The sequence below is a fragment of the Manduca sexta genome, chromosome 15 (genome assembly GCF_014839805.1).
Source record: "Manduca sexta isolate Smith_Timp_Sample1 chromosome 15, JHU_Msex_v1.0, whole genome shotgun sequence".
NCBI lineage: Eukaryota > Metazoa > Arthropoda > Insecta > Lepidoptera > Sphingidae > Manduca > Manduca sexta.
In genome coordinates, this window is record NC_051129.1 from 3210202 (window position 1) to 3233919 (window position 23718).

General features: G+C 34.7%; 1 long non-coding RNA gene across 1 annotated transcript in view; it reads left to right on the forward strand.

Moving 5' to 3' along the window:
- LOC115441194 overlaps positions 1-18981 on the forward strand; it is a 38573-nt gene extending 19592 nt beyond the window's left edge. The window contains exons 3-4 of the long non-coding RNA XR_005112395.1: positions 12641-12725; positions 18783-18981. This is a non-coding gene — a long non-coding RNA (uncharacterized LOC115441194). The remainder of the gene's footprint in view (positions 1-12640; positions 12726-18782) is intronic.
- The last annotated feature ends 4737 nt before the right edge of the window (positions 18982-23718 follow it).

The window sequence follows — 23718 nt, forward strand, 5'->3', positions numbered from 1 at the left end:
CTACTGAGAGGGATTAGGCCTTAGTCCACCACGCTGGCATAGTGCGGATTGGTAGACTTCACAAACCTTCGAAATTCCTGTAGAGGAACTTCTCAGATGTGCAGGTTTCCTCACGATGTTTTCCTTCACCGTTAAAGCGAACGATAAACTCACAAAGAATGCACACATGATTTTAGAAAAGTCAGAGATGTGTGTCCTTGGGATTTGAAGCTGCGAACATTCGTCTTAGCAGTCCGTTCCACACCCAACTAGACTATCGCCGCTTTAAATTATTGCGGACCCAAAATAGAAAGTAATATTAAATAATAACACAAATGATAGAGCGTACTATTCGTCCGTTAATATAATGTTTCACCTATTAAATGTCTTGCAAGTTGAACCCCAACCCTTCCTCGACATACGGTGTCTTCAAAGCCCCGACTTTCACATCCTTCCTGTTTTAAATGTATTCATAACGCGGCAAAAAATGCTTAATGCGTATCATTTGACGGGCTCTAGACAAAAGGCCCACTATCTATTGTGGGGTTAAAAGGATTTTTTGTAGTACATCGAAATTGGATCGAGATGCAAGCGATAGTTTATGCTTGAAAGCTTTTTGTGATACTTTCGGTTTTGGACCATTGTTCATTTCACAAAGGATGTCAAAGGACAAATTAATAAGCTCCAAACGATTATTTATGTTCAATGTTTGGGCTTTCATTTAGGATGTGTGTAATGCCGGATACATAGCTTTGTTTGAATTAAACAAATGCTACACCGCGTGTAATTGACTAGCTGTAATAAGAGGTAATGTAAATCCAGTTTCAAACGCCTAGTAAATACAGTTCAATAATAAACAACAATCACCGATGTGGAAGGTTTCAAATTATGTATAAGCATTTGATTCTAGTACTAATTGTGAAATGATTGAGGAAGTTAATTTAATTCAAAGTTATTAAGGTAAGGAAATATAAAATTATATTTTGCTGTTGTGGTATTACTTGAATTAAATTGCAGAGTTTACGATAGTTTTAATTGCAACTGACAGAAAGTGCGTATCGTTAGCTAAAAATACTTGAGAATAGTCAACAAAACATCTTACAAACCGCGTTTACAATGTCGCCATTGTCATCCGCTCCCTTATCTCACAATAGACTACCGTGTATTAAATCACAGATACTAAAGCTACTTTGAATAAAGAATCCCATTGTGAATATTATAAATATTATGCTAATGCGATAAAGGAATTTTTTGACTCCGGGCTATAAACGGCCAGGTGTCGCGCCGAAAGGGTTAAGACGTTGCCCCCCTATTTGAATGCGACCATTTATTAAGATTTAACCCTTTTGTTTAGCATCTCATTCCCATAGATGTGCACGCATGGTTAGTAATTTATGTGAGAAGTTTACTGATATATTTTTAATATTCGAATGCGTTTACGGTTGTCGTTGTTCCTATGGGCTAAGGCGCTCATATCATAAATCCTTGGATTATTGTTTAGGACATCGATACGGTGTTACCAATTAATTTTATGACTATGAATTCTATTATGTGGATTTAAAAGTTCGTTTTGCAATACATATTTAAATAATTATATGGAAACTAGAATGATTACGTACTCGTATTTAATTTCTCTGTCATAAACATACTTAAGTAATTATTACAATAACATAATAGCTGATAAATGGTGAGAAGAAATGTAACATTACATTTCTAGACTCCATTCTTAATAATTGCTTACGATAAAAAGTATAACATTGATTACTGTGAGATATAATTGCATATTGTCAGGCTTATTACACCAATGGGCAATAATTAAAGGAATCTAATCGTGGCTTGAAACGTAGAGTAATGAAGAACTCCTGCGCAGTCATGTAAAAGTTTTGGCAATAATGTTTATCGACGAAAATGGATACTCAATATTAATATTGAAACAATAAACTGTTATTATTACTACATCGATAATATTGTTTTTATATACCTTCTAGTAAATGTTATTTTTGTCCCGGCATAAAATAAAAACCACACAGTCTCCGGGCCAATGGCCGTTGTAAATGTGATTAAATGTTAATAAATTACAAATGTAAGCTATTATTTAACAAGGGCAGTCCAGCGGCAAAAAGTTAAGAACATAATACATTTTAATTCAGCACATTACGGGGAATCGTGGACGTCGCATCGACGCGTCAACTTTAATTACTTACATCTGCCATTTTGTCACATACGGGTATCATGGCGGAGTGGAGCCTTGAACAAAATGGTTCCACAATTTTTATCGCAATATGGATTGGATTTCAATAAGTATGCTGTTTGAATGATCATTTTATACACGTATGAGTGGTAAAGATTATGATAAATAAAGTAAGTGGAAATCGTAAAAGTAAAAATGGTTGCCCGTTTTATTCGCCGGCAATTATTATAACTAGAACTATATATATTTTGTGTAAGAGAGTTGTGAAGAGTATCTAAAAACATCTAAACTAAAAATTATTTAATGCTGTTTCGTACTCAAAGAATCAGTCTATTTTAATACAGATCTTTAGGTACAACGATATCTTAAAATAAAATTAGTATGTTTAGGTGAACTATACATACGTACTTATTGTAATCATGGAGTGGTTTGTCTCTATTATTTATTATTTTCCACAAGCCTCTAATAAAGACACGCGTCCATTAGAAAATAAATTATTTTCCAAAGACAAGCTACGCTCACAGCTTATTATCACGGACTATGTCGCATGTAATATTAAGTATACCATAAATATTTATTTTGTTTTTAGAGCGTCAAGCGGTGGATCGGTAATTGGCCGTCGTTTACAACATACAATTTCTATACAACAATTATGTAATTATCGTCAATAAAAAAAAATTACTTGACTGGGACGCGGTCGCGACAATTTTGCACTTTATCCCTTCTTTAGAAACATTCGGCCTTTAACAACCTTTTTGTTTCATTTCATGCCATTAAAATTCATGCGAATAAAATTTAATGTTTATTTATTTTATATATTTTCATAATAAGTATTTGTTTGTCTTAACATCAATTAATTTTGTAACAGGAAAATGTGTTGTTATATTGTCTGTGGAATTCTAAATTTAAAATTTATTTGTTTCTATTGTGTATATTATTAATTTTATCGGATTTAAAAACATAATGTTGAATAGTTTTAATTCTATTTGTCATGTTATTGTGGTTTATTATTAATTACAATATTTATTTATTTTATACCATTATTAATAACAACGTTCATCAAGAGATAAAACGCGGAAAATCTGAGTTAAATTCCAAACATTCATTCGTTCGGTTAATCCCGTGCATTCGATATTTAAAAAAGGTTACGTTCTTTTACGTGTACACAAAAGTCGTATGTTAATAGCAAGTCACACAGATGGCGGACACAGCTGTTCTGTACTATTCTTATGCAAATGTAATTCGATGTACTAGTCGCGCATAGATCTATATGTGAATATGCGTATAGTGTAAAATGATTTTCGCGCCGCACGTTAACTGATAAAACTGCACGTGTAAAAATATTTGTGACATATCAGGCTGTAAGTTCGTTGACCATTGATTGTTATAATTTTTAAATTTGCCTTGATTGCTCATGATTGCGATCTGCTGGGTTAGGTCCAATTTCCTTGGTTGGGTAAGTCGACGTAATTATTTCTGCAAATTACTTTTTTATTATCTTTAGTAATTTAAATTGTGATTAGGTGGGTACGTTTTGGTTTAAAAATATTATTTTAAAGATGATTATGTTTTAATACTCCTAAATGTTATATTATTAACTGGACATCACGGTTTTCATATAATATTTTCCTTTACCGAACAGATGTCGTGACTAAACATATATACAGAAAGTAACCACAATTATAATTCAGTCACAGGCGCCATTTTAAAATCCAACATGGCCGCCATTAATTAAAACAACGAAAACAACTATTTGCCGCGCTGAAAAAGTTATTACGAACAAAAAAATGATTAGACATTAAAATTAAAATGACGTAATGTGCCAAGCAGTTAAACGGTTAAGTTTAACAAACACTTGTGTGGAACACCAAGTTTTATGGCGGCCATAAATTATTTACGAGTGTTCGCGATTATTATGGTAACGTACCGTCTTCAGCAAACGCGATGATAATTACAAAAATGTTAGTAAAATGATATTGTAGCCAGTGTAACTGGACATAATAAGACTTAACATCTCATGTCTCAGGATGGCGAGCGCAGTGGAATACCGAACAATACTTTGTAATTCAAGGTGTTGGATGGGTTACTGGTTATGGGCGGTCGCATCGCTTACCATAAGGCGAACGGCAAGCTCGTCTCGTCATTCAAAGCAATAAAAAAAATAGGGACCCGCGTTAGGCGTTCGGTGCTTCGTTGCCTAAATTTATTTATTGCCTTATAACAATTGTTTTTAAAAGGGCTTTGTTCAAGCAAATTTTAACCGCCATTTAATCTGAGACATTGCTGGATGCACTCTTTTACTTATTATTCATTTCGATGTTTGATTTTTTTATTTGGTCGCCCTATATTCGACTATTACCGTATTCTCAGATATGAAACAGGCCACTACTGAAACTATTCCCTTAATTTATTTATTTAGTTTGGGGACCCCTGACAATAATTGAAATGCTTAAACTCAGATATGCCAATTACTGTTTATGTACTTCGTAATGTTATTATTTCTGTGTTCTTTTTGTTGCAATAAAGTTAAAGTTAAATTTAAGCCTTGTATCAGTTGAAAAAGTTAACAAGAAATATACGTATCTGATGTTATGAAAATATAATATGGTAGTAGAAATACGCCTATGTATGTTTTTATATGATAATTTCAATTTTACGCTGCATCGTCCGCTTGTGACTAATATCTTGTATTACATCTTGAATATAGTTAATATCGTTTTTCAATGAATTAACAGTTTTTTTTTTTTGAAAATTGAATGTGTATAAGTCTCTATCGATCACTTCATTGAACAGCTCTATGGTCTTGATTCAGTGTCTATGCAACGTGGAAGCGGTAAATCAAAAACGATGCTGTTTACGTATGCTAAAATTTCGTTCACATGTGATGCTGCGAGGTCGTCGACCCGGCGTAATTCGTACGCTCGTACGCGACCGAGCTCATTTGTTATTTTAACAACACATAGTACGTTATTGGCAACTTGCATGTTTTTGGGTTCGAAGTTTAAAATTAACTTTTGTTTTATTTTTAATTTTCAGCCTGTTTATGGCATTGGGCTAAATGTTATTTTGATTCAAATTAAGAACACTACCATAGATATTTTTTTTAATCTTTATTGTTTGCTTTTGAAATAAACTTTGACTGATAAGTTTCACTGCGTATTAGCAGTCAATTAGTTTTTATTTAAATTAAAAATTATCTGTCATTTCATCTATTGGCTCTACGGATGTAAGACCAAACAATGCGTAGATTTTCGAAAATAGCGGTTTTCCCACATGGAAACTGACCTCATCAGCACATGCGATAACAAGGAAAACTAAATTTTTGCTTTACACATCCATTTATCACTATATTATTATTTGCTCTGCAGACGTTCAAACAGTGTTTAGCGGTAGTGTAAATAAAATAGAAACTTTTTCGACAATAATAAAATTGTTAGCGCGTTTCGCGCTTGACATCATTGGTAGTTAATTTAAAAAATAAAAACAAGTTTGTTCGTCACGGCCCGTGTTGAGTGAAGTGAGGTTTCGATTCGTGTCGTTTGTGCTCTATATGGTAAGGTTTTTGCTTATATAACTTTAATAGACAAACCTGTGTGAAGTTTGAATTTACACTTAGTCACACATTGGAAAATGATGCCAATGAAAATATTAAGTAACCACACTAATTTCATCATTGAACGACTGGTGGTAAGTTCTAACAATGCTCAAAGACGAGACCCAATGATAACCTTTAACAATTTAATGTTACCTTATGGTAAATAATTACAATTGTCCTTCGACCTTAACCTTAATTTCTGTTAGTACATAAGCTATTTAAATTCGATGTTATGTGATTAAATTCTAATCATTGTTTTTATCTCGGCCGTGGCCTCACACAAGTCGACTTTTGTTGCAAGGTACCTGTGACGTCATATGCCGTCAAATGACGTCATATGTCAGAAGTCATTGTCAAACCTAGAAAAGGTCAAACATGACGCGATAGATAAGAATTGTAATGAGATTTACTGCATACTTTATTACTAAACATTACCAATTTAGACGCTTACAAATAAATTTAATACGCATTTTTGTCAACCCTGCCCACAGCATCTATCTAGACGATTGTTTTTAGTATTAATACCCCCAATTGCTTTCCCCGCTGTAACACGACTAAATTGGCGCAAGTAGTCGCTAATCGCACTCATTACGCCGCGCAAGTACATGTGTTCTGTCGCGTTAACTCGTCATACGCTGGTATCATTTAATTTGGTTGCTTCCTCAATAAAATTTTATAGGCGATAATTAAGGGACTGTTGGGACCACACACCCGTGCGCGACACGGATAGTCTCTTTCATTTTGTACACCTATCTCGCTCTAGCGCGCGAAGCGAGCGTATATCCATCCTTATCAGATTAGAATGCTCGTTTGTTTATCGCAATACTTATCTTGCCAGCACTAAATTCACCTTCTATCACGACTCGGTCATCGTGCTACGAGATTTGTGCTGTGTAAAGATTAAAAAAACTAGCCTCATGCGATGGAGGCTTGCACCGGACCGACCTGTCGATAAAATCTACATAAATTGTCATTATTACGTTAATTTATCGAAATTGCGCATATTTATGAAGAATTATCAACCTTATTGTAGAAATTGTAGTAATCTTTTATATTGCTATGCTATTTTTGTTTAAATTTATGCTACAATAAATTTGCTACGTAGTTTTGTTGATAAATAAATTAGTATACATATCGAATTTAAATTAGCGCTGTTGGCATTTCAAAAGTATAAGTGTGACTATTTTATGTGCTATAATTTATTAAAGGATTCGCATCATAGACTTAGTACAATAAAACAACAAAAATATCATAATATGTTGTTCTTATGTAATGTTATCAACTGAATATTAAATTACACGTAACATAATTGATGTTTAATTCCTACATTGTAACGATGGTGGTATTTCAAAATATAGTTCCATATTCAAAACAATTACCTATATGCCCGACAATAGTTTTCGCGCCAAAATGGCCACCCTAATTTTAAAATACGAATGAATTAAAAAACATCTCGATTCAATTACGTCAAAGTTTTAATTAACGGTCCGAGTCGATTATTAAGTTAATTGGCGATTGCTATCGTGTGACCGAATGTTTTTCAATTTTTAATTTATAAATGCGGTCAACTTTGCCGTCAGTTGCAGGCGAGCGGTTTAACCCGGTAATGTGTTGTACATCTTATTATAATATGTAGACTGCTTCATTTACTTAATATTACACATACACTCACGCATTTTATCCCCGAAGGGGTAGACAGAGACGCAACTGGTGCATGCACTATCCGCCGTGTGTTTTCCGTCCCAAGACATGATAGGCACGTATCGGGCACAAATTCCAGACTCCGAGCTGATATATTATTATTACTAATCGTACAAAATAATTAAGTAAATCATAATCAATTGCACGATAGTACAATCCATAATTTTTGGCATAAACTTCTATTAATAATATTTTTTGATTGTTATTCCAAAATTTATAATTGAAACTAAGTCGAAATGAATTCTTTATAGCTTTATAATAAGGATATAATATGATGTCATACACTCATAAAAACACAATACAATTACATAAAATTATGGTGTTGTGTACCCAAGATAAATACGGTAGTCAGCAAAAAGCATTGTGTAAAAAATAATAGGTCTAGATTGAATGTAACTCGATTAAATATCTGTAAAAAATATAAGATTTTAAAATTACTTCAAGCGGAAATTAATAAGCGAAGTGTGAAACAATTTTATTTTCAAAAACATATTATTTAAAATAAGAAAAGAACATTGTTTTAACAAAGTTTAGTGTGATATGAAAAATAATTATTATAGTTATTGCCTATACTTTTTATAATGAGAATATAATTAAAATTTGCATTATTAAAACGCGAACAATTACATTTTTAGAATGTACTTACATTTTCAATATTTATTATGTTTATAATATTTTAGCGTACGGATTTTTAATTTATTTAATCCTTAACGCATCACTTGAAGGGTTGGTGAAATCGCCGCTCCGGTCACGTGACACAACCCTCTCGATCCATCACGGCAGGCGGGGCCACCGCGCCCCCGCTTTACGCCGCCATCTTGAAATACCATAATTATTTTTTTCTCACTGGCCAGTACGCGATTTATGGTTTTGAGTCGACATCCGTGGTTTAATCTGTGGTAAAATATTAAATATATTGAAAGGGCGTCATATTTTTTTAAGTTTTGATGAAATTATACCTGCCAGTAGATTTTCTGATTGTATTATAATTAAATAAATATTTCATTGTAAATTCACATAAAAGTAATAACGCTATGTCTTCTATTTCAAATTTTCTATTGCCATACGCACAAGAGCCATTAAAATGTGTTTATCGTCAATAAATCGTAAACATTTATCGGAAACTTTGAATTTCACCGATGTCTCAATAATAATAGTTTATAGTTTATTTATCAATTATTTCTAGGAAACAAATAAGGAACATAGATGTTTGTTTCATTTCCTAGAAACAATACGAAGGTACCATAGTTCACTGGCGTTAAGCCCTTAAATTCCACGAATTTCGAGATGGCAATCAACGTATCTGATTATTAAGTGGACTACTTTGGCCAGCGCTGTCGGCTTTCCAAAGGCAACTTTTCGTTTTTTTCCCTCGCTCGGTGTTATTTTTCACGATAGCGCGATAACGGAGCGGGAACGCGAGCGTATCGCGCCGCGGCATCACCACTTTGTTACTTAGTAAAGCCAACATTTTTGTACTCCAAGGATAAGTCGGGTTCATGACTTATCTGCGATTAACAAACTAGTCAGTACTCGCCTTAATTATGTTAAAGGCTATAGCAACAATAATACATTTGTTAACACATACTTTTACTGGTGATAGATCTGTCATATGTCAGAGTCGGCCTGGGTAGGTACCACCGCAATGTCTATTTCTGCCGCCAAGCAGCAGTGTGTAGTCACTGTTGTGTTCCGGTTTTGAAGGACATTGTAGCCAGTGTAACTTCTTGACATAATGAGATTTAACATCTCATGTTTCGGGATGGTGAGCGCGGTGGAATACCAAACAATACTTTGTAATTCAAGGTGTTAAATGGTGTTTCTATTGTTTATCGGCGTTCGCATCGCTTACCGTCAGGCGAACGGCTCGTCGCATCATTCAAATAAATAAAAAAAAATAAAAAATACTTTTGAAACCTCTGCTAAAGCAGATGTGTGGAAAACCTTCTCATCCAAACTTGCCCATCGTATTAATAACATAAGTTAATCACAAGTCAACGACACTTCCCAATATATTTACATATATATGACGTTTGTACAAAGTGTTAATACATAATAAATAACGCGAATTATACGAACGATTTGCAAATATCGTTGTATTCGCACCGGCAGTCTAATTGAAAATCATCCATTAGTGAGTCCAAAACGAGTAGTTGCGTCAAACTGACGCGTGTGTGACTAACTGGTTATCTTCAGACTTGCAGTCGGACTAGAATGTACACCTGAAATCTGTAAGCGAATATTCTGAACTATAAGACAATTTTAATTGTAATTTATAATTAATTTAAATGTCACTTCTATATTTTTAGCTAGCTATGTGTGACATTTCAAAAAGTGAATTTTAACAAGACTATGTCAGACATGCTTATTAGATTTGATTGTCCGTAAATGCACAAACCTGAATGTTACATGAAATGCAAATAATATACAACTCCACCATAACAAATTGTAAGTCGCGTGCTTCGCAAAGTTTAACAAACAAATAAATATATTTTCTACACCACATGTGAAACAAATTAATGTAATATACCGACTTATTAATTACACCCAACACATGTACGTGTATTTAGTTTTAATTGTTAAAACATGGACCGCGTTGTCATTCTGCCGCTTCTCGGGTAATGTATTATAATGGCGTTTATAATTTAATGTTTTGTCATTCTCAAAGTATCAACGACGAATATAAATCTATTGTTTATATTCTCATAGAATTTAATATGGCGGTTTGTGTATTTATGTTTAAAATTGGCATATTAATTTTCTTTTATATCGTTTTTGTTAAGCATTGTTATTAGTTAGGGATATGACAATTTAAATGTTTCCTTTCATAAATATTAGAAATTGTACCGCCATATTAAAACTTAAATAAAAAAATCATCCAATAACAATATTTTTTGCGCCAGCATGCCATTTGAATGACTATTTTCGTCCAATATAATTACTCAAAGATACGTTACAAATAAAAAACAAATGCTAAATGTCAAAAATGAGTCATGCGGGGCTTAATCAAAAACACAGTTTCTTTTTATTTGACATAAAAGCTATACCAAACAAACGGTTTTAAATTATTTTTTGTTATATTCATAATAGAATGGTTATTATTGGCGTGACCACTTTGAAAGTGGTATAATTTAAGCCCGTTTAAATTATATCTGACATTTCGCAAGACATTGACAACTGGTTTAAATTTTTATATGTTTGACTCTTATACTTTTTTCACGATTTTGCAATATTTATTTAATATTGTATTTAATTTTGTATAAAACCGTGACCTACACGGACTATTAAAAAGACTAGTATAAGTGTGTAAAACAATGGCTTTGTGAATGATTCTGAAACGCAATCCAAAACGTTTCATAAATACACTAGCTTTTGCTCGCGGTTTCGCACGCGTGAAGGAGTTTTCCGGGATAAAATCCTACCATATATTTACCCGGGATAGAAAGTAGCCTATAACCTTCCCAGGGTTTGAAACTATCTCCACACCTAATGTCATAAAAATCCGTGCTGTAGATTTTGAGAGAATCGATCACATGCAGACAGACAGAAAAGGGACTTTGTTTTATAATATTAATAGACAAAAAGCATCTATTGTTTTTTCTTGTATGCAGTGTTATCAGCCCATGCCATTTACCGAAACATTCAACCATAAGTATAGTTACACCTCATAGATATAAACGACGGACAGCCACATGTCTCACTTAATCCGCGAATAGTTAGTCAAACGTGCACCAGCATTCAATTTTCCCCCTGTGATCCATGACCCGATAGACGGCGAGTCATTTACCATGTCCGGGCAAGTAAACTTTAAATGCCAAAAACGTAATCAGACACCAAACAAATCTTTACGAAAATAAAGTGCAACTTTAATCAAGATATTGCAGAAAAAGAAATCATCTTTATTACCTCCGTAAAACATCTCAAATGTCATGATTTTATTACTTAATCTCGGACATTTTTTTTTTTTGATTATCGATTTGCATGCTTCAAATTATATTGTATTGGATATCTCGAATGCTGGCGCGTTTTTATCCTTTCCCATTATGGGCTTGTTGCTTCTCTATTGCTCATAAATGTTGTTTATCTGATATTATATTATCAGCCCTGTATTATATACTGTCCCACTGTTGGGCACGGGCCTCTTCTACTACTGAGAGGGATTAGGCCTTAGTCCACCACGCTTGCCTAGTGCGGATTGGTAGACTTCACACACCCTCGAAAACTCCTGTAGAGAATTTTTCAGGCATGCAGGTTCCTCGCAATGTTTTCCTTCACCGTTAAAGCAAGCGATAAGTCACAAAGAATACACACATATTTCTTTGTGAAATTTCTTGATATTCTTTATTGGATATTAATAACTTTATTACATGGATCACATTCCTATGTGATGTCATTTAGTTAGATTACTTTTTGTGTTGCCAACTAAAAAGAATTCATATTGATACTCGTTAAATTATGCATTTAATTATATATGATACATTGTATGTAAGTTCTTTGAGATCAAGATATTAGTTATTAAATACCATTCGAGCATGCCTTATACTTCCTGCACACTTATCTATCTATTCATGCATTCCTGGTTAGTCAATGTGCTTTTGTGTTGCTAAATTTAATTATGTAAGTAATTTCATTGTATACGTAATCTTTAAGTAAGATATGTTAATGAATTGAAATGAAAGGCAACTATGAGGAAAAATTGGATATTCATTTGTTTGATTGAATATACGTTCGTCGGAAATTAACACCGTTTTGCTATATGTGCGTCAAAATATACCATTCGTATTTCATGTAAGACTTATATCAATGAAATATATGAAATAAATGGTGGTAGGATATATTTTATATCCGCCCGGATAGCGATCACCGTACACAATGTGTTAAAAGACTTAAAACCCTCCATTATAGTGGCCCACGTGTGTTGCGTTCCGGGATCAGCCTGTGTATATCCGGTTCCAACAAGCCGGCATAATTGTGTCTACTGACATTCTTTTGGTCCCCACTCCACTTACCATGGGGTGAAGGAAAGTAAATTTGCGTTACTCGTAAAAAATCTAAACTATCTAAATTTAAAATAATAAAGTGTGTGGTTAAAGGCAAACCAAAAAGGTTTCTAATGTCATACGAAGATGCTCGCAACGAAATCGTGTCGATTAACAAAAATTCTTGCGTTCCAGATATCGATGTGTCGGAAACACGAGAAGATGAAAAAACTACAAAAAAAACACAACCGACCGGCCAACCTGTTGCGGGAGACATTTGGTGAGCGCTCAAATTTATTCTTTACCCCTTTTTTGTTCCACTTTTAAGTAAAAAAATGTAAATAATACGCTTTGAGAACTTCGAGATGCGAGTGGTTTAAAGTTTAGGGCACAATGAGTGTAGTTCGGATTTTTAATAACAAAGGCATCGATTCGATTTCTTTTATAACCTAGTTTGTGACAGTTGTCCTCCCTTCATATGAGTGTAGTTCGGATTTTAGGGACAAAGGCATCGATTCTTTTATAACCTAGTTTTGTGACGTCCTCTCTTCATAACCGCCTTTGTTTCCAATGACTCATTATGACTAAATCTTATTGTATCATTGCAAAGTGGGTCGCGTGAGTGCAGCGTACAGAACTAGCAATATTTTTTCCTATGACTCATTTAATACAATATGGAGGAAAATGTCTATGTGTTTTCTAAGTCATTGAAACCTCAATATCATTCGAGAGTTCGTGTTGTTCGCACAGAAAAAGTTTTATGCTAGTTATTTTACGAGCTAGTGCAGTGTTGTGACCAGTGATTTTAAATAATAAAGTCTGTCAGATAATTATTAATATTACAAACAACGGACATAATGGTATGTATTTTTTTTTTATTTACCGCTATGACTACGCTGTGCCCAGTTCGGTTATTCGAGTTATTAGACGAGTAAAACAAAACGGAACATGATGATTCATGCGGTTCTAACATGGGCACACTTCGATAAAGTTGTTGCACAGCGCTGCATACAAAAACGGCATCAGAAATAATTAAGCCATTAATCATAAGGTAACGTCCGCGCTAAATGTCAAAATTTAAAATATCACTTGGCTACTGAGTTGGACATGTGTTGTTTATCAATGAGCATGACTAAACAATAGTCGGTTACATTGTACAAGAAAAAGTATCTAGCAATGTCTTTAATGAATAATTCTTGTTATCTTACAATGTTGGTACTACTGTATACTTTGTCATACGCATTATATTCCCTGTTTGAAAAACGATTGACTACTTAACGATGAGAAATAGTCAACGGCTCTTTATATTTTTTTACATTTTTTTTATATTATGGCACTACCGTTAATACCGTTAACAAATTAATAATTCGATAAATCGAAATTGTGGGAATATGTAGTATTTTTATATAGACTTAAAAAAATGTGGATATAAAATAACCGATGTGTGGCTATGGACAAAAATACACACCACACCTATGTTTGTGTCATTTTGTACAGGTCATGCATAAAACATAGAATGAGTTAGTCCAGAACATAATCTGTGTAAAATTTCTGCATAATAATACATGTAATTTAATTTAAATTTAGAAATAATATGTGTGGTATTGCCGAACCGATTCATCGTTTTCTAGCATTCCAATATCTTCCCAAAACTCATATAAAACTCAGTTACTCGATAAGTGTGCCCCGGCCCTCAAGCACCCACGGACCCACTCCGAGCATAAGTGCAGGTATCGCTTTTCATTTTTTATATCGATATATGTTATAACCTATTTATTTCTCAAATTGAGGATAGGATAAAAGTTAATTCGATGGCATTTTGAAAAGGGTTGTTGGTTATTTATTGCGTTTTTTAAGATTATTTTGGAGACTGGCTTGGGGTATTGGTATAAATTATTTTTTAATAATTGCAAGGAATAAAATCCCGCTGTTTTCGATTCTGTATGATAGAAGCAAACACGGATATTGCTCAAGAGCTTTGAAATTTGGTATAGTAACAAACCATTTCTTTTTTTTTGCCTTGAATGACGAGACGAGCTTACCTTACGCTTGATGGTAAGCGATACGACCGCCCATAAACAATAAACACCATCCAACACCTTGAATTACAAAGTATTGTTTGGTATCCCACTGCGCTCGCCATCCTGAGACATGAGATTTTAAGTCTTATTATGTCCAGTTATACTGGCTACAATGTATAGTAATGTATTGGGCAGTGACGAATGGGAAATTTTCTCAAAGGGACATCGACACAACATATAGTTACTTATATAAATAATAATAATAATATCAGCCCTGTATTATATACTTGCCCACTGCTGAGCACGGGCCTCCTCTACTACTGAGAGGGATTAGGCCTTAGTTCACCACGCTTGCCTAGAGAACTTCTCAGATGTGCAGGTTTCCTCACGATGTTTTCCTTCACCGTTAAAGCGAACGATAAATTCACAAAGAATACACACATGATTTTAGAAAAGTCAGAGGTGTGTGCCCTTGGGATTTGAACCTGCGGACATTCGTCTCGGCAGTCCGTTCCACACCCAACTAGGCTATCGCCGCTACTAATATAAATGCGGTCTGCAAATCATTCTAATGATAATTAGATTCTACAGAAATTCTACATAAAAGGAAGCCGACAGTTATCGGGTCATATGGACTCTTAGCCACCGGTATTGCGATATCAATTCATCATCATCATCAGCCCACATCTTTGTCCACTGCTGGACATAGGCCTGTTCCAATATACGCCATTTTACCCTGTCTTCGGCCTGTCGCGTCCAGTTCTTATTGAGATATCAATTAGGCTTCTTTTTACCCAATAGGACCCAGGTCTAATCTGAGAAAGGTGTGTCTCAAATACGAAACGATATAGTTTTAATATAATTTCATAATAACGTACAGTAACTAGCAAGCCATCTTGAAACACGTACAAGTTTATTTGAGTATTTTCCTCGTAGAAGGAAAACCTGTTTTCTTAACACATTCTGCAAGGCTACAATTTTTGCCAATTATATACAGTTGATGTACCTATTACATATAGATTGGTGTGATAAGATAGAAAGATGTTTTTTATTTGCCTTATTGTTAGCGCGTCCAGCTGTGTGAGGGTCTGAGTTCGATTCCCAGGCCATCTGAGTGAGATTTAGAAAAAAATTGCCGTGTTGGAAATTTGCACTAGTATCCGTAGAAGGGCATAACCTCGGTCTGAAATAAAAGCCTCAGTATCGCTTCTGCCTACCCCAACGGGCTAAGTCGTGTGTCATTCGAAATTCAAATTTGTGTCAACACCAACCAGACTGTGAACAAAAAAATTAAATAAGAAAGGCATCCGACCGCAACTTTTTGCCATGACAATCGCAATTTTATCAACATTAAAAACATGTTTTATAATAAAATCACAAATTGCATGTTTTGCACGAATAATATCGCGATCGCCGTTAATTTGATTACTTTTTGTCACAATACAAGTGCATTCGAACAATCACGGGACGGGTTGATATGTTTTAAATTATACGCTTTTATAGCCCACTATTTTGCTATCCTTACCGTGGTAATGTTTGAAGCGATTTTGTACCTTATTAGATTATTGTTAAGGTTAACATTCCGTTGAGATCTGAGACAGCAACGATCAATGTTTCAAAGAAATACATGTGAATGTTCTACCTGCTGAGACTTGAGATGCGGATGACATTATGCGTTATGGTATACATTATTGCTTTAAATTACGTTAATAAAGGTGATCAAATTTTCTTTTTTTATATTAAGTCTGATATTTGATGAGGGGAATTAATATTTGTTGCCTCCTTTGAGTTTAGGTCCCATCCACTTAAATATGCAATTTCATGAATTCCACTTTAAAGCGACTAAGTTTTTTAATCTTACACAATGGTTTGTTGGTTTTATTTTCTATGGCCCAATTGCCTAACTTTCATCCAAAAAAAGTAACTCGACAAACGATGCGTGCGTGTGGCATGACATCGCGCCGCCGCACCTGCTCCGACCGGTCGGGGAGAAAGAAAAAAAACATTTAATCTTTTTCATTTTAAAAACAACAATTTTTTAAAAAGTCCGACCGTGGGACCCCGCATTCTGTTCATGTGTGGCGTACACTCGATTGTTTACGATAATTCCGCCGGACCCGATGACAGCATGTTTTTAAACTCGATAGAACCCGAATCCTGGCGTGTTTTTTTTAATTACCGAGGGAGGTTGGTAATTACCGGAAGCGTGTTTTTAACATTTAAAATCTGTTATAAATACTGGCCGAAATGAGGTCGGAATTTTGAAATTGCATTTCTTTTTAAATTATGCATGATGTGTGTTAATTTAAGTGCTCGCTCGCTTTACGAGGGCAACTTTATTTGGCCGAATGTATTCTTTTTTTAAATAAATCAAATTAATAAATGTTCGTGTTAATATAAACTTAAGTGACCACAGTAAAATATTAAAAAAATCGAATAAACTTTATCAGAAATGCCATAAACCAACACTATCAACGCGAAGTCGTAATTCTCGCTCTTAAGTACTCTGTAATAAAATGTTGAATAAATAATTTATAAATAATTATTTCACGAAACCGCAGTTTCGTTTCACAAATATTCCGCATCGCGTTACAGATCTCAATTAACGATAGTGTTTAACTATAATTAAAATTAACCGATCGCTGTACGTGGGATATGCAATATATTTAAAAACCTTTTACATTTCACTAATATTTTATTGATCTATATATAATTATATGACTCTTTACGACAAGTAAACTAGGTTAAAAAAAAATCTTGCATTCAGACTAGCACTGAATAAAGTGAATAAATAGAGGGTAGGTAACAAAAAAAATTCATGCCCGGTTTTTTTTTTGATAAAAATATATCACCTTGATTATAACTGCACATTCTCACTACATATGTTTTTTTTTAAATAACAAAGCTTTTAGTGAAGTTAATATAAATTAAATAATTGTGAAACATTCTACCAATCCCTCAGGTAACTAATGCATGTAATTGTCAAAAATATTAAGGGCCAAGTGACACGTCATTAGCCGTACATACATAACAATAGCTATTTAGATAGCAGCCGATAATGCGTCTGTAATTATTTCCCAAATGCCTTCCCTATTAGTTTATCTTTAGTACCTTATGCGGTCCCATTAACCGCGTGTTTAAGATAAAAATGTCTATTTGGAAATTTCCAAAGGTTTTTTGTACTACGAACGAATATATTTAATTAAACTTTAATACTATAAAAATATTTCCTTGATGAACAGTCCGCTCAGTTTTTATCGCAACCGGTTTCAATTGGACGCACTATGTATGTGCGCCAGCGGGGTGAACCACAGCTCGTTCATTATTCAAATTTAGAATTTTCGAATTTATTCCTCTAATATTTTTAATGCACCGACCAGTATTAATTGCCAAAGTTCATTATAATCGATATCGTTTTATCGATTCGGCACACTTTGATTCGATTCGAGAACCGCTCAGCCGAGTTGCACGACCAGACGTTCATTAAACCAGGTATTTAGTGCATCAAAAAATGATAAAGGACGGGCTGAACAAAGAGTTAGGTCATGTAGGTCGCGGCGGGCGTTGCACGGCTTTAAAAAATAACGCATAATCATCGTCCTCAATGCAAAACACATCGTGAGTCATATTTTTATACCTTTACGGAACGGCTAATAAAGGAAATTTGTTGCAGGCGAACATTAACAAGTATGTCGGTCGTTCGGAATACAATGATTAGGTGTCATTTGTTAGTTGGCGTGCACCGTGTGACGACCACTGAATAAATTGTTTAATTTGCACCTCCGAGCAAACTGCTGCCGCGTGTGGTGTACCGCGTGAACATTCTTTTGTTTTCATTATCTTCACTCGACCTTGATGCGGACTAGTTTGTGAAAACACTTAACGCAATCAGCATCAGAAAGATCCTTTTTGTGAGTTTTTCTGAGATGGTCGTAGTCACCTCAAATTCACCGGCATCTCGGCTCATTGTTACATCGTTAGTCGTGCAAATAATGTGTACAATTGTTGCAAGCAAAAAGCGTGCGCAAAAACCGAGCTCCGCAAATGAATTTCGACTAGGATAAACATTCTGAAGTTGACCGTGGCAAGGTCGCGGGGATCTTGAACTTGGAACAAAAAATATTATGTTCCACGTTTGAATGTTGCATTTGACTTGACTGATTGATGGAATCTCTTTGCACGCGATTGATTCGCTTTGTTTTTTTTTTTTCGTGGGCGTTCCATTCACGCTGCATTTTTGCGGCCAGCACGTTCTGAAATTGTTTGATTATTTTTTGTTCTATTTATACTTACGTATTGTTTTTATTCGTTTCCAGGTCGTAGCGGCTGTTGACTTTTTGGTAAGCGTTCATAATTCGTGTTGGACATAAAAAGTGGTGGTTTTAAAAAATAAATACTGATGCAGTGCGTGGAACATTTCATTGCATTAAAGGTGCTCCAGTACTTATGTGCATTGTTTACGAATAATTGTAATTGCATACCGTTGCTATATTTATCATGCTGTTTTTAAAGAGGTAGGTACAACATTTTATTGTGATGATATTATTTTTGGCGTCGCAATTATTGTGACATCATTACGTGAATGTCGAGCGCCAACTAGTTTGTCTTAACTGTTTTATAGTTGAATTATACCTTTTGTGAATTAAAATCTAGACTTCATTACAAAATTGGATAGGTTAACTACTTGTCCTTTTGGCACATATAAATTTATAATTTCAAGTAATTTTTATATCGAACACAATTTCGATTTTAACGGATTCAGGAGTCGATTTGAATATTTAATTAAAATAAGAGATTACGAGAACTATTCGAAACTACATAACCGTTTCCCTAACTCAAATTTCTTATTCAAATTGAACACAAGCAGGTTAGCAGGTCCTTTCTCTTTCCCCTGTGACGTTGGTTACGGTAAAACAGTGCCATTTCCAAGTGCATCTAACGCCCCCGATATCCGCTATGCACGGCCCTGGCGGACTCGTCTCATTGTCTCACAGTGACTCACGCCATTGTGCCGAGGACAATGGGCGTCTTTGTGCATTGTGCTCCTCACGGGACCTCGGTTACGTATTTTGTAATTAGTCAGCCAGTGTTTCCATGCGCTGGAAAATCGCTGGACGGCACGTCTTTGAAAGTTGCGACCGTTTTTCGGTCACGTGTCGCGGCGTGTATAGGTCGCTTTATTTTGTTAGGGTTGTGCGTTGACTCGGTTAATAGTCAATGGGTGTTTATTAGTTTTTGTTTGGTATTAATAATTACAATTAATATAATGTAATACCTATTATAGTGAAGTGCAGTTAGACAGAATTGTCGTTTATAATAAATTAAAAATTTGACGATATCTGGATGATTCGTGTCAATACTATTTTGCACCTTATTGCATTTTATTTTTGTTAAGTGTAATCCTGTTTTAAAGTATACATAAATGATGCTTGGTTTTTAAACAACTTTACACACAATTCGATTTTTTTTTTTTGATACGTAATGCAATATCTCATACGGCACGCGCTAGGGATTTAACTATAAAGGGGCAATGCGCTGGGGTCCGGTCATAATAGATATGCGAAAACTCAATCCCAAACGTTCGTAACAATAAAACCCGAACTCGATTCTGAATTCGCATTCGCCAATCGAATTTCGCCCCTTTATCGCCGAAAATACGACACATATTTTTAAAAATCGAATTAATTCGAATTTCGAATCCCCTTCTGATTTCGGAGCCCGCAACTTGTAGGCGGGAAAAGTGGTCGTTCGTTCAGAAATGTCAAAACAAATTAGCGGTATAAATGTAAGCGTACGTGCGTCGCGAACTGGTGGAACTATTTTATCACGTTATCGATCTGCTAGGTGCGAAAAGGACGGCCGCAATATAATATGAATATGGAATCTAATTCAGAACCAGTTTTCCCCTTTTGGAGTTAGATCGATTTGTAGGCAACGGATACGTTTAAAAGTTTCGTGTTAGTTCGGCAATATGTTTCTATAATTTCTTGTGGTTTATATTTTCGCTTGAAAACTATAGATTTGTCATATAGGGCTTTGTATTTTATACCATACATTTACAACAATTCTCAATTCACCACTTTTTGATTAACACCGAATATAAAATTAGGAGAAGAGCACATTTGTTACAATTCCCACAAGAACAGTTACATAAATTGCTTCAAATCTTCAACATAATGAAACCACAAATCAACACGGCACGCACCCCCGAAAAAAATAATCGCCATAATCGAGCTCATTTGAAAATCGATATAACCAACCTTATCACCAGTAATTACATCGATAACGGTTCGAAATTTAAAAATAGAACGATAATTACGATAGGTAGATAGCCGGCCAGTGCGAGCGAAAAAGAATTCGAATTACGAAATTGCTTATAAGTAATTCAAATATCGAATGATGAGTCGAGTGGGTGGCAACGCGCTCGGTGATGGGGTAAAATTACCCCTTGGGGGTAAATCCGTGGGCCAACACCCTATGTGCTAGTGATACGTGTGTGCGTGTAGTTGTTTCCCCTCTAGTGTTAGTTGTAATGTGAAATTTGCGAGTACGGGTTTCAACTGAGCAGTTTGTACCGATCCGCTACCGCATTAAGCGTTATATTTTGAGTAACATAAATTACTTATAATAGAATTTCATTAAATCCATATATATCGCTTAAAAAAATACTTTCAGTAAACAAACTTTATTGAATCCAAAACGTCGTAATTACATTTAAAAAATTATAAAAATATACGAAAGCAAACACTTTCGATATATCGGCGTCCATAAACGTAACAAAACGATTTAAGTGCTCACATTAACCCCATGAAATAAACTGAAAACATTCATGTTTTCAGTCCGCGTTCAAGTTCGTAACTCATAATAGCCGCGGGAACAAAGAGAGATTAAAATTCAACTTCACACGTAATTACGCTAACTACAATGGGGTTGTATGCAAACTGAAAAATATTCGGTAGTTACTTTTTACGCATAGTCTTTAGAAATATAATCTTTTAAATTTACGATTAATGTAATTCCGCCCTATTTATAATCCTAAAAGTTTATTATCTTAATATTATTCGAAAGAGAGCAAAAAAATTAGTTAAATTACGAAGAATTTAATCAATTACATGTGATATAATCAGCATCAAAATATAGATAATAATGATATAAGCAAAAACTGTTTTGTTCATAAAAAACATTTTAGAAACATTACAAAACTTGCATAAAATGAAACGTTAAGCTGCCATATAAAAACACTAATAAAATGTTGAGCACCACTGCCATTACGGAGCGCATAACCGGCCAAATGTTTTGTACCCCTGCCAAAGATTTTTTTAATCGCGCCTATAAAATTTGAATACTTTAGTACATCGAGTCGTAAAGGAGTACGCACGCTTGCATCGTGTTTTGGCAATGCTTTACTGAAAATGGCCCATCGCCAATAAGAAATTGTTGGGCCTTTTAAGGCAATGTACTACTTTCCAGTTATGTCACAATTTATTATTTCAATGGGGAAGTGTTCGCCACAACGATTTCGAACATAAATTCTGGGTTTTTACCTAAAACCATTTCTGCAGTGTTACATGGTTGGTATTGCAGTATATAGCTAAATGGGAGGCCCATTGTTGGTGCATTTGTTTATGTTATGTAGGATTTTGTTTTTAATTTTTTATCTTTATTCCATCAATTAAATTTCATTCTAATTTTTTTTTTAAATTAAATTGTTACGGATTTATCGGTTATTTATATTATAGTTGTCTCCTGTTTTGAAGACTCCAGCCGTCATGGCCACGGGGCCTGAGGTGTTGATCATTCGCAAGTCAGTTACAAAATGTTCCTACATTTTACAATTATACATCTTTGTGACGGAAGTAATATAATGACAAAGTGTTGATGCCTTTTTTGATCAATACTTACATTTTATAAGTACAATGAAACCCAACTTACCGCGTTTAGTTCTTTCATTCAGCCTAAAAATTAGCTCTTAAAATCAACACTGTTTCCTTTGCCTCTATTCTTTCTAAGCCCAGTTAGATTCCTTAGCCTAGATAGAGCCTAGACTAAACTAGGCCCTAGTTATTTCTTCGCTAATTGTCCTAGAACCTAGACATGGCAAATTTACAACTGACGTTACTGTCAAAGTATTGACCGTATGACGAAGTCTTGGCGTCAAATTGTTATTTATAGTGCGCGGAACATTAGTAACTGCACTCAAACACGCAACTAGGATAACCAGCTATTGTTCATCAAATAATTTCTCATGGGAATTAATGGACCAATTGGGACTGACGAATAAGAATTCAAATTTTTCCTCAAATAATGATAAAAATGATGCATCGCTTCCGATGGTTCTTTAGTCTTTACTTGTTTATGCGGTTGGTAATTTAAAAATGATATATTCTTTATTTGAATTACGATTCATTTTTACATTCAGGATGGCGTTAATTTGTGATTAAACGCTTTTCGCATTCGTTCTCCTTTCTACTTTTCTCAACTCAATAAGAATACACTAGCTACAATAATAACCACAATTGTTTTCAAATACAATGTCCACAACTCAACAGTCTTCAAAATCATTTCTAGCCCTAACCTAACCTAACCTAACCACTATTATTCAGTCATGAGTTAGATACAAATACCCAGTAAATCCACGCTCTTCCTCTCCACAACGTCAACCTAACCTCAAAGTTTCCCGGATTCCGCTCGCTACACGGATATATCACGCGGTATTCCGTGCGTGGAGGCACTTACGGCGCGTCCGCACGCGTCGCGTGGCGTCACAATAAAGACGTTCATACATATTTAGACGGAATTAAAGCCCAAGGAATCGGACTAATCGACGATAAAACGTTACTTTCACATAAACACGTTTTACGTAAATACAACTTCCAACCGTCATGGGTTTTATATTCTTTACACATGACACGCTTTGTTGTCGCATACTTTTTTGTTGATTTTCTTATTTACTCCAATAGTTGAATTAATGCAGATATATTTTATGTTGTTTTACATCTAAAATATAATAAGAAAAAAATCATTCTACGCACTGCACTCCATCTCGAAATATCATTACAGAAACCTCACCTTAAACATAAAAAAAACAATAAGCAAAGGAAAACTCATCAGAATCCTTCCCGGGTTATTTATCTACATCCCTTTCGCATCTACATCTGTAACGGGGGCCGCTAAAGCCCAGATTTGCGAACTAATTTCAACTGCAAATCCTTAAAATGAACGGGATTTGGCGAGACGCGCCGTCTGTACACA